This window comes from Pantherophis guttatus, chromosome 1, assembly GCF_059756535.1.
Source record: "Pantherophis guttatus breed Tessera chromosome 1, ASM5975653v1, whole genome shotgun sequence".
NCBI lineage: Eukaryota > Metazoa > Chordata > Lepidosauria > Squamata > Colubridae > Pantherophis > Pantherophis guttatus.
In genome coordinates, this window is record NC_142063.1 from 19,360,865 (window position 1) to 19,376,994 (window position 16,130).

At 42.3% G+C, this 16,130-nt stretch overlaps 1 protein-coding gene across 7 annotated transcripts in view; it reads right to left on the reverse strand.

Moving 5' to 3' along the window:
- NFIC (nuclear factor I C) overlaps positions 1–16,130 on the reverse strand; it is a 179,893-nt gene that overhangs the window by 42,559 nt on the left and 121,204 nt on the right. The gene's annotated exons all lie outside the window — the stretch shown is intronic.

Genomic DNA, 16,130 nt, shown 5'->3' on the forward strand with positions numbered 1-16,130 from the left:
GGTCATTCTCATATAACTTGTGGGATTTTAATATTAGACACATTGACTTAAAACACAGAACATAGAATCATAGGGCTGGAAGAGACCTTGGAGGTCTTCTAGCCCAACCCCCTGCACCCTTATACCATCCCGGTCAAGTGGTTGACTAGTCCATTTTTGAAAATCTCTAGTGATGGAATACCCATAACTCCAGGAGGCAAGCTATTACATTAATTGTTCTCACTGTCAGAAAATTTCTCCTTACTTCCTAGTGGACAACCATTTAGATATGAGCCAGCAGTGGGCAGTAGCTGCCAAAAAAGCCAACACAGTCCTAGGCTGCATAAACAGAGGGATAGAATCAAGATCACGTGAAATGTTAATACCACTTTATAATGCCTTGGTAAGGCCACACTTGGAATACTGCATCCACTTTTGGTCGTCACAATATAAAAAAGATGTGGAGACTCTAGAAAGAGTGCAGAGAAGAGCAACAAAAATGATTAGGGGACTGGAGGCTAAAACATATGAAGAACGGTTGCAGGAACTGGGTATGAAAAGAAGGACTAGGGGAGACATGATAGCAGTGTTCCAATATCTCAGGGGCTGCCACAAAGAAGAGGGAGTCAAACTATTCTCCAAAGCACCTGAGGGCAGGACAAGAAGCAATGGGTGGAAACTAATCAAGGAGAGAAGCAACTTAGAACTAAGGAGAAATTTCCGGACAGTTAGAACAATTAATCAGTGGAATAACTTTCCTGCAAAAGGTGTGAATGCTCCAACACTGGAAATTTTTAAGAAGATGTTGGATAACCATTTGTCTGAAGTGGTGTAGGGTTTCCTGCCTAGGCAGGGGGTTGGACTAGAAGACCTCCAAGGTCCCTTCCAATGCTGTTATTCTATTCTACGTGGGATCTCTCTTTGACAAGCTTCCACCCATCACTTCTTGTCCTGTCCTCTAGTGCTTTGGGGTCAAGTCCCTCTTCTCTGGGTGAGCCCCTCTTGGGTGATGGCAAAGCACGGTCAGTGGCTGGGTCATCTCAGGCTACTAAACGCACCTCTTGGCAGCAACCTTTGCTAAGACCCTCAGTCTTCCTTCATCAAGGTAATGATGAACAGAGGCCGACCACAAGTCCAGGCCCTACTAGGTTGCTACAGCAACCGCCAAACACTAATGGGTGCTTGGAGTAATGTAATTTTTGCAGTAATGGCTGCCCTCCTCCCCATAATCAGCCCTCCCTTGACAGCACTCACTTGGCAGCCCGGGTGGGTGATTAACGAGCCTCCAATGCAGATGAGGCGTCTCCCTCCTCGGCCTCCCTTCCCTTCCTCGGCTCTCAGCCACGCAGGCAACACCTGACCTCAGAACTCTGTTGGTGCCACTAAAGCCAGGCATGTGATGCCACTAAGGATCCTAACCCCGTGCTGTCTATTTGAGCATGATGAAATAAACATTGCCCATTGATGCAATCCTTCCCCCTTAGAGATGGGGAACACATGGGATGGTCTTTGGCTGTATTTGCTCTTCTCCCTGCAAGGTTGGGTAGAGATAGATTCTGTTGGGTCTCAAAGTAATTTGGTACAGGGCAGCAACAAAATTTCTGACTCTCCTTTCAAGACCAGCAATATCCAAGAATCCTTTCCCGGAGAAATCAAGTTGCTGAAAAGGAATGCAAGAACTGGAGCTTGCAAAGACTGAGTGGCTGTGGTTTCCGACGTCCCGATATAGCCAGTTGACGCCATCACTGACTATTGGGGGCGAATCATTGGCCCCCACGGAGAGGGCTCGCAACTTGGGCGTCCTCCTGGATTCACGGCTGTCTTTAGAAGAGCACTTGACGGCCGTGACCGGGAGGATTTTTTATCAGGTCCGCCTGATTCGCCAGTTGCATCCCTTTCTGGATCGGGACTCGTTACGCACGGTCACTCATGCCCTCGTCACCTCCCGCCTGGACTATTGTAATGCTCTCTACATGGGGCTCCCCTTGAGGAGCACCCGGAGGCTCCAACTGGCGCAGAGTGCAGCCGCGCGGGTGGTAATGGGAGCGACATGGCGCTCCCATGTAACACCTCTCCTGCGCGAGCTGCACTGGCTCCCGGTGGTCTTCCGGGTGCGCTTCAAGGTTTTGGTTACCACCTTTAAAGCGCTCCATGGCTTAGGGCCTGGTTATTTATGGGACCGCCTACTACCACCAATAGCCTCCCACCGGCCAGTACGCTCTCATAGAAAGGGACTCCTCCGGGTGCCGTCAGCCAAACAGTGTCGACTGGCGGCCCCTAGGGGGAGAGCCTTCTCTGTGGGGGCACCTACCATCTGGAATGAGCTCCCCCCGGAGATACGGAGGATCCCGGATCTGCGTTCCTTCCGCCGTGCTGTGAAGACCTTTTTATTCCATCAAGCGGGCTTGGCCTGATCTCTTCCCTTTTTAAAATATGTAAATTTTAATCTGTTTTTAAATTATTGGGGTATTTTAATTTGTCTGGGCCAAAAAGTTTAATTTGATTTTATCGGGTTTTTAAATTTTGTGTATTTATGTATTTTATTATTGGCTGTTCACCGCCCTGAGTCCTTCGGGAGTAGGGCGGTATACAAATCAAATAAAACCTAAACCTAAAACCTAAAGAGGGAGGGAGAGAGACACCAGAAAATAATTTTTGTGTAAAGGAATTTGTGTGGGCTCTTCGGTTCTGATTGCGCTGAGAGATACTTTTTTCTGAAGGCTCAAATCATGGATTATTCCACGGGCCACTTTGGGGCGATTCCTGGAGTGCCGGTACTATCTCCCGCTGTTCCTAGTGTCACCTTTCAGCAGAGTTGATTTTTGTAGGGGCATCGCAGCCTGAAATCTCAAATTGCAGGACTTTAATTTTGAATTTTGATACTCCCAAATTCCATAGAGTTGGTGGAAACTCCCACTTGGAATCGCCTCCCTAGTTCCGTGGCTCTTTTTCCTACTCCACATGGCAATGCTTTCAAAACGCCATAAAGTTCTCATAACTGCACGCCAGCGATTTTGGAGTGGTTTCTGCCTCTTCCCCTCCCCCAAGGCCCCCTCTCCAAAACCTGATGGACGTTGAAAAAATGATGAGAGACGAGGGCCATTTTTTAGCACACTTCTACGTGTGGCTAAAGGGAGAGCCCTTGTTATTAGGGCTGTGGTGAGTACGATTGGAAGCTGTTGAGAGAATAAATGCAGGGTTCACAGAGTGATGAGTGTGGCTGTGTAAAAATGCCCATACAGGTAGTCCTCGACTTACGATCACAACTGACCCTGAAATTTCCATTGCCAAGCAAGGCAGTTGTTAACTGAGTTTCATCCTATTTTATGAGCTTTTTTGCCACAGTTGTTAAAGGAATCACTCCAGTTGTTAAGTAAATCATGCAGTCGTTAAGCGAATCTGGCTTCCCCCTTGACTTTGCTTGTCAGAAGCCGGCTGGTAAGGTTGCAAATGGTGATCTTATGATCCCAGAACAGTGCAACTGTCATAAATGCATGCCAATTACCAAATGGACGAATTTTAATCATGTGACCAACAGGATGCCGTCACGGTTGTAAGTGTGAAAAACGGTCATAAATCTCTTTTTTCAATGCTGTTGTAACTTTGAACGGTCACTAAACGAATGGTTGTAAGTCAAGGACTACTTGTAGTCTGCTATCTGAGCCACTGTTTTGCAGCAAGAAACTACAGTCTGAGAAGACTGTAGTAAAGAACAAAAGAGCTTCTTGTAAGTTTGAAACTTGCTGATTACTCAGATGGTAGCAACTGAGTAACATGCTGGCTGGGGAATTCTGGGAGTTGAAGTCCACACATCTTAAAGTCACCAAGTTTGGGTGGTTTAAACGCACCAGCGTGCCTACTGTCCCTGTCCTAATGTTTCCTTTTATTCGTATCCATTTCATGTATTTATAATTATGTTTACACTTGTATCTGTCATAAAATACATGCTTGATGAAATAAAATAAAAAAATCTGCATGCAGTCTTCTGAATGAAAAGCATAATTTCTCCTCCTAATCTAGCAGCATTCGCATTGCATCATTCTTGCAGAGATCCTGCTCTTAACCCCGTCCAGCTAGTTCCCTTCTCAAAGGAAATGCACTTTGCACACAGTCAGGTGCCCTTTTTGCTCTCTGTTTTTAAGAACTTTTTTTAAACAGAGGGAAGAAATGCTGATGCCGGGGGTCGTACCATCAAAAGGTACTTCTATGACCCTTCTCCAAAACCATCCAGAAATTGGCAGACTTAAGACTAGGGGAGGTGATTAGATCACTCTGGAAGTTCCTTTGAACGTGACCAGTTTTGAATCAAAGGCAAGGGCTGAACCTCTCGACTTGAGGGAAGAGCCAGAGGGGCTTCTGCAGACAGCAGGAGCGAAGGCCACCCTCCTCTCTTCCACCCTTCCCACCTCCTGCTTTCCCTTCCCTCATCAGAAATACAACTCACGCCTCACATGGGCTGCATCCCAGAACTCCTCGTTCTCTCTCTCTCTCTCTCTCTGCTTTTCATCTTATCTAAAAATAATCAAGCTCTTTGGGCAGTCGGTGCAGACGCTGAGGTCAGCACTATAGGTTCCTACTAGCATCCTGGATTAGCCAACCCACCACCTCCTCCTTTCAATTGAGTCTCTTTTTACTTTCTCCCCATAGCACGGACACACATACACACACACACTCACTCACACACAGAGACATCCCTCACTTTCTTATGCAGCAACCCTTGGCTAGAATCCACACGTCCCTGAATATCCTTGATGCAGCCAGGAACATTTTAAAGTGTCTTTTTATTATCTCCCCCCCCCTCCCCAAAATGTGTGTGTGTGTGTGTGTGTGTGTGTGTGTGTGTGTGTGTGTGTGTAAAGAGAAGAGAGAGAGATGCATGAGCTGCTCCAGTTCACCTGACGCAGCCAATTTTCCTAAGACTCCGGTACTTGTTTTATTACTATTCTTACGATCTGCTTAAGGTATAATAACAGCAAAGTCATTCTACCTGCACAGGTGGTCCTCGACTTCTGACCACAATTGAGCCCCAAATTTCTGTTGCTAAGCAGTTGTTGAGTTGTTTGCTCCATTTTATGACTTACTTGCCACAGTTGTTAAGTGAATCACTGAAGTTGTTAAGTTAGTAACACGGTTAAATGGATTCGGCTTCCCCAAATCTTTGCTTGTCAGAAGGTTGCAAAAGGTGATCCATATGATCCCAGGATACTGCAATCAGCATAAATATGAACCAATTGCCCAGTGTCCAAATTTTGATCATGTGACCATGGGGATGCTGCAATGGTCGTAATTGTGAAAAACAGTCATAAGTCACTTTTTTTCAGTGCCGTTTTAACTTTGAGTGGTCACTCAATGAACTGTGTTGTAAGTTGAGGACTACCTATATAGACTTGCATATTTGCCAAATGGAGCACCAGCAGGAATATCATTATTCAGTTGTGAAGGTGGGGCGGAGGGGAGGAGAAGGTACCCCACCAGTAAGAGATAACTGTGCACAATGACCACAGAATCATACCAATATGTTACATGAAGAGTGTGGATAAAAATATAGTTGGTGAATTGTAAATTAAAGTATTCCTTGTTTAGTAACAACAATTGGGACCAGCAACGTGCATTATGTGAAGCAGTCGTTAAGTGAAACCATGATGTGCTTATGATTTTACTTCAGTTTTCCTTGGCTTTGCCGATCTGCAAACATTGTAAATGCAAGGACTGGTCAAAAAGTTATTTTTCCATCACCATAATACAGTAACTGCGAAGGTTGCTATACAAGGCAGTTGCTAAATGAGGACTATCTGATTTATACCATTGATGAGCCTCATTGTAGCTTTTTAAGAGTTCTTCTCTTCATTGCACCATAGAAATTCAGTAGCCCTTCTTTTTTCTCAATTTATGAAGACAAATAAAGCCTTTTAATGTAGTTTAGGGGGGGACTCCTTGTCCAATTGTTTACTTTTTAATTGTTTTCTGCTCTGCCCCATCCACAATAACGTCATAGTGCTCTTCCTGGCCAGAAAACAACAACAGTGTTGTCCATAAGGCTCTGGAAAAAAAGCCAACCATGATTGAAAACCCACTTAAATCCCTTACTATGGAAATCTATAAACATTATACAGTAGTGATATAAAAGCGAGATCTTAAAAGAAGCACTAAACAACCAAGCAAGCAAGAGATGCTAAAATCAAGATCGTAAACAATAAGCTTGGATAAAATAAGTAAAACGAAGAAGGATAAACAATCCCTTGATCCAAAAATTAGGGCAGGAGAAATTACTGAAAAACTGTATTGTAGCAATATACAGATAGTCATCTACTGAAAAGAATTCATTTAGTGACCTGTTTAAAGTTACAACGGCACTGAAAAAAGTGACGTATGAACATTTTTTACACTTACAACCACTGTAGCATCCCCATGGTCACGTGATCGAAATACAGATGCATGGCAACTGACTCATATTTGTGAAGGTTGCAGTGTCCTGGGGTCATGCAATCACCTTTTGCAACCTTCTGACAAGGAAAGTCAATGGCAAACCCAGAGTCACTTAACAGCCGTGTTAGTAACTGAATACCTGCAGTGATTCATTTAACATCTGCGGCAAGAAAGGTCATAAAAAGGGGCAAAACTCACTTAACAGCAGAACTTTTGGGCTCAATTATGGTCGTAAGTCGATAACTACCTATATCATGATTTGGAAAATGCTTCCCATTGTGATGTGAGCATTTGGAATACTAAACTATACAAGGAGCCTCCCAGTTTCCTAAATTATGTTCAGCACAGAGGAAGCAGAATGAATGGAGGTCCCTTACACCCCAGTTTCCCTATTTGCATGAGTAACGCATGAAGCATTCCTTTGCTGTTAGCAATACTCCTACGCCACTCAGGCTAATGCCTCCTACTAAGGCAGCATTTGACATCCAGCTGCCTGCAATAAGTGCGAGTTCAATTCTCACCAGGCTCAAGGTTGACTCAGCCTTCCATCCTTTCTAAGGTAGGTAAATTGAGGACCCAGTTTGTGGGGGCAATAAGCTGACTTTGTATAAATATACAAAAGTATGAAGGCTATTGCTTAACGCATTGTAAGCCGCCCTGAGTCTCCAGAGAAGGGCGGCATATAAATCAAATTTAAAAATAAAAAATAATAATAATAATAAAAAAAATTCCCATCCAAACTAGCTGCCAGCCGGCCAACCAAGGGCATTCAGTTTTCTTGCACAACTGCAGGTGCCGAGCAGAACCCACTGCCACCCGTTTCTGAACTCTTCCCACCCATGCGATTGGGGTGGGGCATGTTATTACAGTTAGCAATGACGTGATAGGATCTCAACAGCTCTGTAGTTAATAAAAATGTTGACCAGTACCATGATACTCACACACCCCCTACATTCTTCAGCAGATAATTTTATTTATTTGTTTGTTTGTTTAGCTGCCTACTTTATCTCAAGGTAACTCTGGGTCAGTTTGCAATCATAAAATATAAAAACTGTATAAACTAAAAACACAGATATGTTAATCCAAAAGCCAAACATTGTGGTCCAATTAAAAAATTGGGAAAGCAGCAGCAGGATTTGGGGTGGGGGGACGGACACAGACGTGGGATCTGTTGTAAACCACCTCCACCAGTGGTGGGATTCAAATTTTTTTACTACCGGTTCTGTGGGCGTGGCTTGGTGGGCGTGGCATGGCTTGGTGGGCATGGCAGGGGAAGGATACTGTAAAATCTCCATTCCCTCCCTACTCCAGGAAAAGGTTACTGCAAAATACCCATTTCCTCCTGATCAGCTGGGACTTGGGAGGCAGATAATAGATGGGGGCGGGGCCAGTCAGAGGTGGTATTTACCGGTTCTCCGAACTACTCAAAATTCCCGCTACCGGTTCTCTAGAACTGGTCAGAACCTGCTCAATACCACCTCTGACCGCCACTGTAATGCTTGCCCATTGGAGCCCTAAGACAACTGGCACAGCCACGTCTTTAGGCTCTTACTGAAGGTTGGGAGGGTTGGGACCAACCGAATTCTGGGGGGCAAAATGTTCCAGGGGGCAAGTGTGATGGCAAAGAAGGCCCTTCTCCTGGACCCCGCCGTCTTAGGCTGACGGGACTGCAGCATTATTCCTTTGCCAACCCAGGTGGGACGAGCCAACCCCACTCTTGACCAAATTTACTTGGTCAAGAGTGATGCATTAATATTGAAAGGGAGGGGCACTACTTTGCCAGACAACCTGTCATGGATAAGTCATGGGCAGGAGACAATATGTGCAGAGGAGGAGATTCTGTGCTTCATATTTCCATCACAAATCATAGGCTTAGGACTCTGGTATCAATCAACCTGATCTCTTGGCATTCCTGATGCAGAATTTGATATGATAGGGGTGGATGGGGGTATAAATGCATCTTAGAAAGTTAATGGGGTCTGCTTAGGTCTAGGAATAAAAAGAACTACACTTTTTTTTTTTAAAAAAAAAGATGGCTAAGCCTGGAAGACAGAAAAATGCACGCATCTACAGTATCATTTGCTACCTCTTGGGGGTGATGGATATTGTAATCCAGCACCTCTAGAAAATGCCAGATGGGCAAATATAATACTGTTTTTAAAGAGAATTTTGGAGGGTAATGTTTGTTTTAGAGGATTATAGTTTCTCAACGTTGTCCATGTAAAAATGGCAGGGAACCAGGGTGACTCTCAGTTTTCAACAGTCAAGGCCAGTGAGTTCTTCACCTTTTCTCTTGGATTGCAACTCTTCTCCATTGACTTTGAGACCAAAACAACATTCATATTTTTCTTTTCTGTGCTAAATTCTGATTTAAGTAGTTCAGGTCATTTTGCTGCAAATGATCTGTCAAGGCTCTCCATTTTTCAAGGTCTAGGAAGGCACTTTCATTTTCAGATTTTATTCGTTTAGCTTGCCCTTTTTTAAAGACGGCTAGATGGCTTAGTTTAAAAGTTTAATGCAATAAGAAATGTGATACACAAAAAAAATTCTTTCTACTTGAAAGGCCAAAATGACCATGTTTATTTGTATTACTGTGTCGTTCTTTTGCTTTAATTGCAAGCTGCTTGCAGTTATTAGCAAACAGGTAGGTCTCGAAATTTAAAGGAAGGAAGGAAGATCAAGAAGGGGGAAAGTAGATTAGTAGACAGCAATTTTGTGTTGGCTGGACCTAACTTAAAAAAAAAATTGCATTGCCTCAGCAACTGAAAAGTCATTTTACCGTATATTATTTGCAGGAATTAGTTCCTCGCCTATCCACTGATACACATACCATTGTGTATGAAAACACAAAATCCAATCCTTGACTTGCCAAATATGCCTCCTGTCAGCTTCTCCCTGCAAAATCCTTTGGTGCATTTATTATTATTATTTTTTTAAGTAAAAAAAAATAAGACAGGTGGTTCAGAAATGTTGTTGAGGCGAAGGAGTCCCATGTTCCTCAGCCAGCCAAAAAGGCCTAGCTTAGCAATGGCGGCTGTTCTCACCCGTCCTTTAAAGTCTGGCCCATATTTTCCTTTATCCGAGCCGATACTTGGCTGCAGAAACTGGGCCCAAGCCAGGTATCTGCATGCCAAATACTTTTCCCCTGCCATCTTTCTCTATCACACACACACACACACTCCTCCTGTCCCTTGCACGGCCATTGCTCTCTCTCCCTGCTGCCAGCTCGGCCGTTGGCATTTCACTCGGCTGCCTCTGCCCGATCTTCCAAACCGAGAGTCACCCCAGTCAAAACAAGAAGCGGCAGCCTTGCCAATCAGCCTGGCGGCATTTCCACATTCCCCCTCTCGCACACGGTTCCAAAAGAGGAATTTGGAAGCACACTTTTTTTGCCGTGCTGCAAAGAAACTTTCGCTAAGCTAGGAGCTGGCTTTCGGTCAGACTGCCCCATCACGCAAAAGAAGAGAGCTCCGTGCCGAAGGAATTTGTCCTCCATTTCATTGGGGGAGGGAGGGGGAATGATCATTAAAACCCACCAAATGAGGATGATCTTAGAGAAGAATTTCAGGCAGCACCTCCCCAGTTCATGTCACTAAGCAGGCGCGGCCATTTTGTGTGCCCCCCACATGCCAGTCTTTCCCCAATGCGGCCATTTTGTGCCGAGTTAAGATTCCCAGGGTGGGAAGCAGTCAAATGGAGCCTTGAGGCTTGCAGGAAAAACAAAAACTCTCTGAAAATGTTTCTTCAGATATGTATTGCTCCCACCAATACATATGCACAGAGTTAAAAAAAATTACGTGCTTGTTATAGCAAGGCTGGGGGGGGGGAACCCATCCTCCACCCCCCCATATAATTTTCCCCACAACCTGAGGAAACTTCCCCCCCCCAAAAAAAACTTGGCTTTCCACTGGTCCTGACATAAATAAGCAAACAAATAAATAAGGCATCCACTTGAAATAACCGAAAGCATTTCTAAAGCAATAAATGCATAATATTCTCTGTTTTTCTGGGGCCCCTTCCACACACACATTTTGCAATCCAATCTTTTCGTGTCCACGGCAAGTTGGAAATCAATAATTGTTTTTAAACAGAAACAGGAGAAGAAAAAAAAAGAAAACGAGACGGGAAGAAAAACGCAAAGTTTGCAACAGAATGCACCAGAAAAGAAAAGAACATGCAGTTCACAGGCTGTTTACTTAAGTGGAATTTTGGCTCTTGCAAGCTGGTTTTGTTTTGTTTTTTAAATAAATTCTCTCCAGGCCCCCCAACCTTCCCCGCCTGCTCCTTTTCTCCAATTTCCCCTCTCCACGCACACTTCCATTCCCCGGCGGCCATTTTGAAGGCAGAAAAGCACAATTATATGTGCCGCTTCTCTTGCTTCAAAAAGTTTATTTTCCCTCCTTCCCCTCTTGGCAGCCATCTTTTTGAAAAAGTGCCGTGAATTTCTCCAGCTGTCCTGCAGAAAAGCGGCATAGCAGCCAAAGAGAGGAAACGGTGCCAGGGCAGGGGTGGCGAATCTTCCCTCCTTTATCCTTCTTTATTTTTAAATTTAGCACGGAGCCACTATCTTTGGCAAAGAAGGAAAGCACACCTCCCAGAAGTGTCTGTGAAATGGGAGTGAGTTGTCTTGAGCTCAAAGAGAAACTGAAAAGCCTGCAGGAATGGATTAAGACAAGAGAGAGGAAAAGGCTAGGAAAACTTCCCTGTTGTACTTCAGTGCACACAACAGGCGCATTTTTGCTCAGGCTCACAAAGTGATTTCCTCTCCTTTCTCCTACTGCTATTTGCAAAAGTTTTACTTACCCCCTCTCCCAAACCAACTTTTTCACCAACTTGATTTTCAGAAAATTGTTCACAATGGAAATCAGCCGTAACACGCAGTCTAGTTTTGGGATTGGTGCAAAAGAGTATACAGTAAACCAGGAATTGAAGATTTTCAATTTAAGGATCAGGGTACAAGCTTTGATTAGAGGTCTGAAAATCTCCTATGGGTAAAAGAGTTGACAGGATCACACATTTATCTATTTCTGATGCCCACAAATGAGTAAGAGGCCAGTAAGATCACGTGCATTAGGCATGAACCATCCATGCTGACATATGTATTATTAGTACGGGTTGCAGGGTAGCGTGAAAGAGTAATGCACACACACACACAAATGTATGCATCTACCATTCATTCCTCTATATCACTTCCATGCCATGCTTTACAGAGCAGCTGCACGGAAGGACACGTGGCATTTACTAAACATTTTATCTTCATCTTTTATGTTCTATTGATTTCATTATAATTCCTTTGTTTGATGGCTGTGAGTTGTCCTGAGTCACTGAGAGAAGGGTGACATATAAGTTTAATAAATTATTATTTTTATTATTACCTCCTGCACCCCAACCAGGAGTGTATTACTCTGGGAGTGGCTATTAGATTAAGAGAAGACCCACCCACCCCACTGCTCCCAATGTGCATCTTGCTCTCTTCCTCGCCATCTTTTAATTATAAATTATTACGGTTCATTGCATGCTATTATTATTGTTATTTATTGTGTAATGTTTTACTGGTTTTTCATTCATAAGAAAGGCAGCATACAAGTCTAATAAATGAATAAATAAAAAAATAAAAATATACAAAATATTAATCTGAACATGATTGTGAGAAAGGGACATTAAGGAGACAAGGTTAAGGAACTAAAAAGGTTCTGGTTTGAACTTCAGATTCAAAATTGGAATAAAAGGAGATAGAAGAAAGTAAAATCATTCTGCCTCCCCCCCCCCAAATCAATTACACAGGAGTAGCAAGACAAACTATCTAGAAGGCTTGTAAAAATAATTTTCGGCACAGTGCCTGGGATTAATGCTACCTTTGCAAATTATGATTGCCAGATAGATCCTGGGGAATAAAAGTGTAGGCGGCTGGTAAATTCCTGATAAACCTTCTTGATCATATATTATAAAAGCCAAGGACAGGTGAGAGATAGATTGAGATATATTAAAATATTATTTTCATTATATCCACAGGATCAGTGCTTCTAATGATTGACATTCACATTTTTGTTTCTGACGTGAGAATTAATCTAAATAGGTTTCCTGGGCTGTATACAGCAAATTCCACTTTTCTAACTAGCAAAAAGAACTCTTAATCTAAAACATATTTCATATCACCCGCTTCAAGAAAAATCACATGAATATATGTTCCATTTTAGAGTCTGTCTAATAAGCAGCTTGTTTTAAACCATGCCGGTGCCAAATTTCAGCTGTCTTGCTCAAATGAGAAGCATACACACTCACAAACACACACGCTGTATATATATAATCATAATCTCACAAACATACAACTCCAAAAGTAGCGAGTCTCTATAAATATTCCACCAGTTACAAAGAAGACGGAACTTATCTACCACCAACATCTTGCTACGGTGTTCCTGCTGTTTGAAATAATCATCCTGTCCTCATTAGATTGATACAGCAAGAAGCATTGGACAACACAGATGTTCAATTTATTCATTAAGACCCTCTTAATCCTTCACTGTCTGCAATATTACAGGGATAGTAGTCTTCCTGCTAAGCAGCCAGATTCTTTGTGTGCATACTCTCAGAAAGGATGTCCATTACTAAGTTTATCATCTATACCTTAAATCAGGCGCTAATTTAAACCGCGATTTGTTAATACAAGACAGTTTCATAAAGTAGTTAAGTTTAAATTTTCTGGAAAGGTTGAGTTTTAATTTGTTCCCCCTTGATCATGGCAATCACTAGGTGACATTGGGCAAGTTATTTTAAGGACAGAACAAAGCAAGACCCCAAGTCTATGCTGAATGAGCAAACGTGGGAGTTAATGCAGCAAATAAATAAATTCAAGAAGTTAAATATTCCTTCTTGCACCATTCCTAATAAAAACTATGGTTATTGAAAGATATCCTTATCCACAGGGTCACTCTTAATAACCCAAAGTCTCTAAATGTCCTTTTAAAAAAGAAAAGAAAAAAAAATCACTCTGGACCTTGCTAAGTGTAAAATATGTGGATTTCATGGTCAGTTGGGGAATTCCGGGAGTTGAAATCCACATATCTGAAAGATCCCAAGGTTAAAGGACATGTAGTCCTCTACTTACAACCAGTTGTTTGGGAACTGAACAGTTACAATGGCACTGAAAAATTGACTTACGAGTGGTCCTCGCACTTATGACCAGTGCAGCATCTCAAAGTCATATGAACTCCGTTTGCAGCTTTCCTGCCTGGCTTCCGGCAAGCAAAGTCAATAAGGGAAGCTGAATTTACTTAAGGACTATGTGATTCACTTAACAACCTTGGCAAAAAAGACTGTAAAATCTAGTAGGACTCATTTAAGAATCACTTTGCTTAGCAATGAAAATTGCAAGCCCAATTATGGTCATAAATCAAGGACAACCTGTATGTATGTGGAAGGCAGGGGTTTCCATGAAGCTGTCTGGGGCAAAATAATTATTTTATTGTGCTGGAGTTGAAAGATATTTGGCTGGTTGGTTTTATGGTGCTGATGCTCTCTTTAAACAATTGTTAAGCTGCAGTTGTTAACTGAATCATGTGATCATTAAGCAAATCTACCTTCCCTTATTGACTTTGCTTGTTTGAAGCTGGCTGAGAAGGTTAAAAATGATGATCACATGACCCAGAGACAATGCAACTGTCATAAATATGAATCAGCTGCCAAGGGCCTGAATTTTGATAACGTGACCATGAGAATGTTGTAACGGTTGTAAATATGAAAAACTGTCATAAGTCACTTTTTTCAGTGCCGTTGTAATTTAGAACAATCACTAAATAAATGGTTGTAAGTCGAGGACTATCTCTATAAAGGATTTGAGGCAGGACATCACTCCCTACTGTCATTTGTACATTAATTGTATACAAGCAGCATTATACATAGAATTAAAAAAGAAGCACATGAGCAAATTTCCCCACCTTTTATTTCCACACTAGGACAATTGCCTCTTGCTAAATTTCCTCAATGTCGCCGTGATGCTCTCTCCCTTCTAAAACTCCCCACCCCTATTTGGCTTGAATAAAGCTGAAGGAGTCCATATGCCAACCTTCAGTGGCAGCAGGAAAAGGTGGACGAGTGCACAGAGAGCAGGTGTTCATCCTGGCAACTGCCATTTTTCTTTTTTGGAGGGGTGGGCAATCTGCAGCCTGCAAGCCCTGGAGTCTCCTCTGATCAGAATTGTGCCAAGTCAGCAGTGGGACTGCAGTCATTTTTAGGCAGGAAATAGGAAAAATGGGCTGTAACCTCTGTAAGGGGTTTAAAATAGTTTAAATTAAAAAGGTCTGAAAAGCTCTCCGAAACCCGTGAAAAAAAATGCCCAAATCTTGGCATACCTGTTTGCAAGATCTCCCACCCATCCATATACAGCAGCATCAGACCCTCAGTCATTGCAGCCCATCTCACCAGAAATTCTCTTGAAACAACACACCCTCATCAAAATAGTTCTGAGGGACTTCTGGGGAGAAATAGCAATGGACATATCAGGACACTATTGCACCTCCCGAATTTATTAGCCCTTTAGGATAAATTTTTAGTTTGGCTTTTGTTTAAAAGTACACACTTTTTTAGTTGTGGATTATGATTATGTGCCATCAAATCATTGTCGACCCTTAGCAACCACAGAGATATTCTGGACATGCTTATTATCTATTTGCAGTCAGCCAGATGTTCAGACTGGATTTGGCATTTTTGTCTGCCTACTGAGTCCTTCCCATGGACCTGGGACAGGAAGATGTGGATGTCTGATGGTGTTTAGTGGTATTGTTGTAAGCTGTCCTGAGTAAAGCTGCTTTTTGAAATTGACTGATGGTGGTTTTGTCAATGCCGATGGTGTTCAAGTGGCACTCCAGTTGTTTTGGGATTGCACTCAAGGTGCCTATGACTATTGGTACCACCTTTGCTTTCTTTTGCCACAGTCATTCGATTTCTATTTGCAGATCTTTGTATTTTGTGAGTTTCTCCAGTTCTTTCTCGTCTCTTCTGTTGTCTCCAGGTGTTGCCACATCCACTACCCAAACTTTTTTTATATTTCTTATTCACAATTGTTAAGTGTGGGGGTGTTATGTGGTAGGTGCTTGTCTGTTTGAATGTATTATCATTATTTTTAGTATTACCACTACCAATATAATCTCTTTTTCCTCTCTCTCCCAAACAAATCATAGTGAGAACTCTTTTTTAAACCAAGCCAAAAGAACCTACCTACAGACTCCTTCGGGACAATTTCCCATATATAGTTGAGGAATCTAATTTTAAATCCACTGATTAAGTAACTCATTAGTGCAACAAACCTCGACATTATTATTTAGAGGTAAATTCCACTGAGTTTAACCGTGTTGCACTCCAAGCTCTATCCTGACACAGAAGAGCAATCTCCACTTCCATAACTCTGAAGAAAAAAGGTTTTTCTTAAAAAGATAATAGGACTTCACAATAGGTGTCATCTTAAAAAAAATTACTTCCAGATGGACAATATGTGCTTTGCAATGCTTTCCCTCTGCAGTTGTTGTAAATACCTAATTATTTTAATTCTAAAAAAGCTATTGCTCTTTTTAAAAAAATTGGTTAAAGGTTTTTTACATTCAGTCATCTAACAATTTCACTTTTTTAAACAGAAGTCTTTCTTTCTTTCTTTCTTTCTTTCTTTCTTTCTTTCTTTCTTTCTTTCTTTCTTTCTTTCTTTCTTTCTTTCTTTCCCTCCCTCCCTCCCTCCC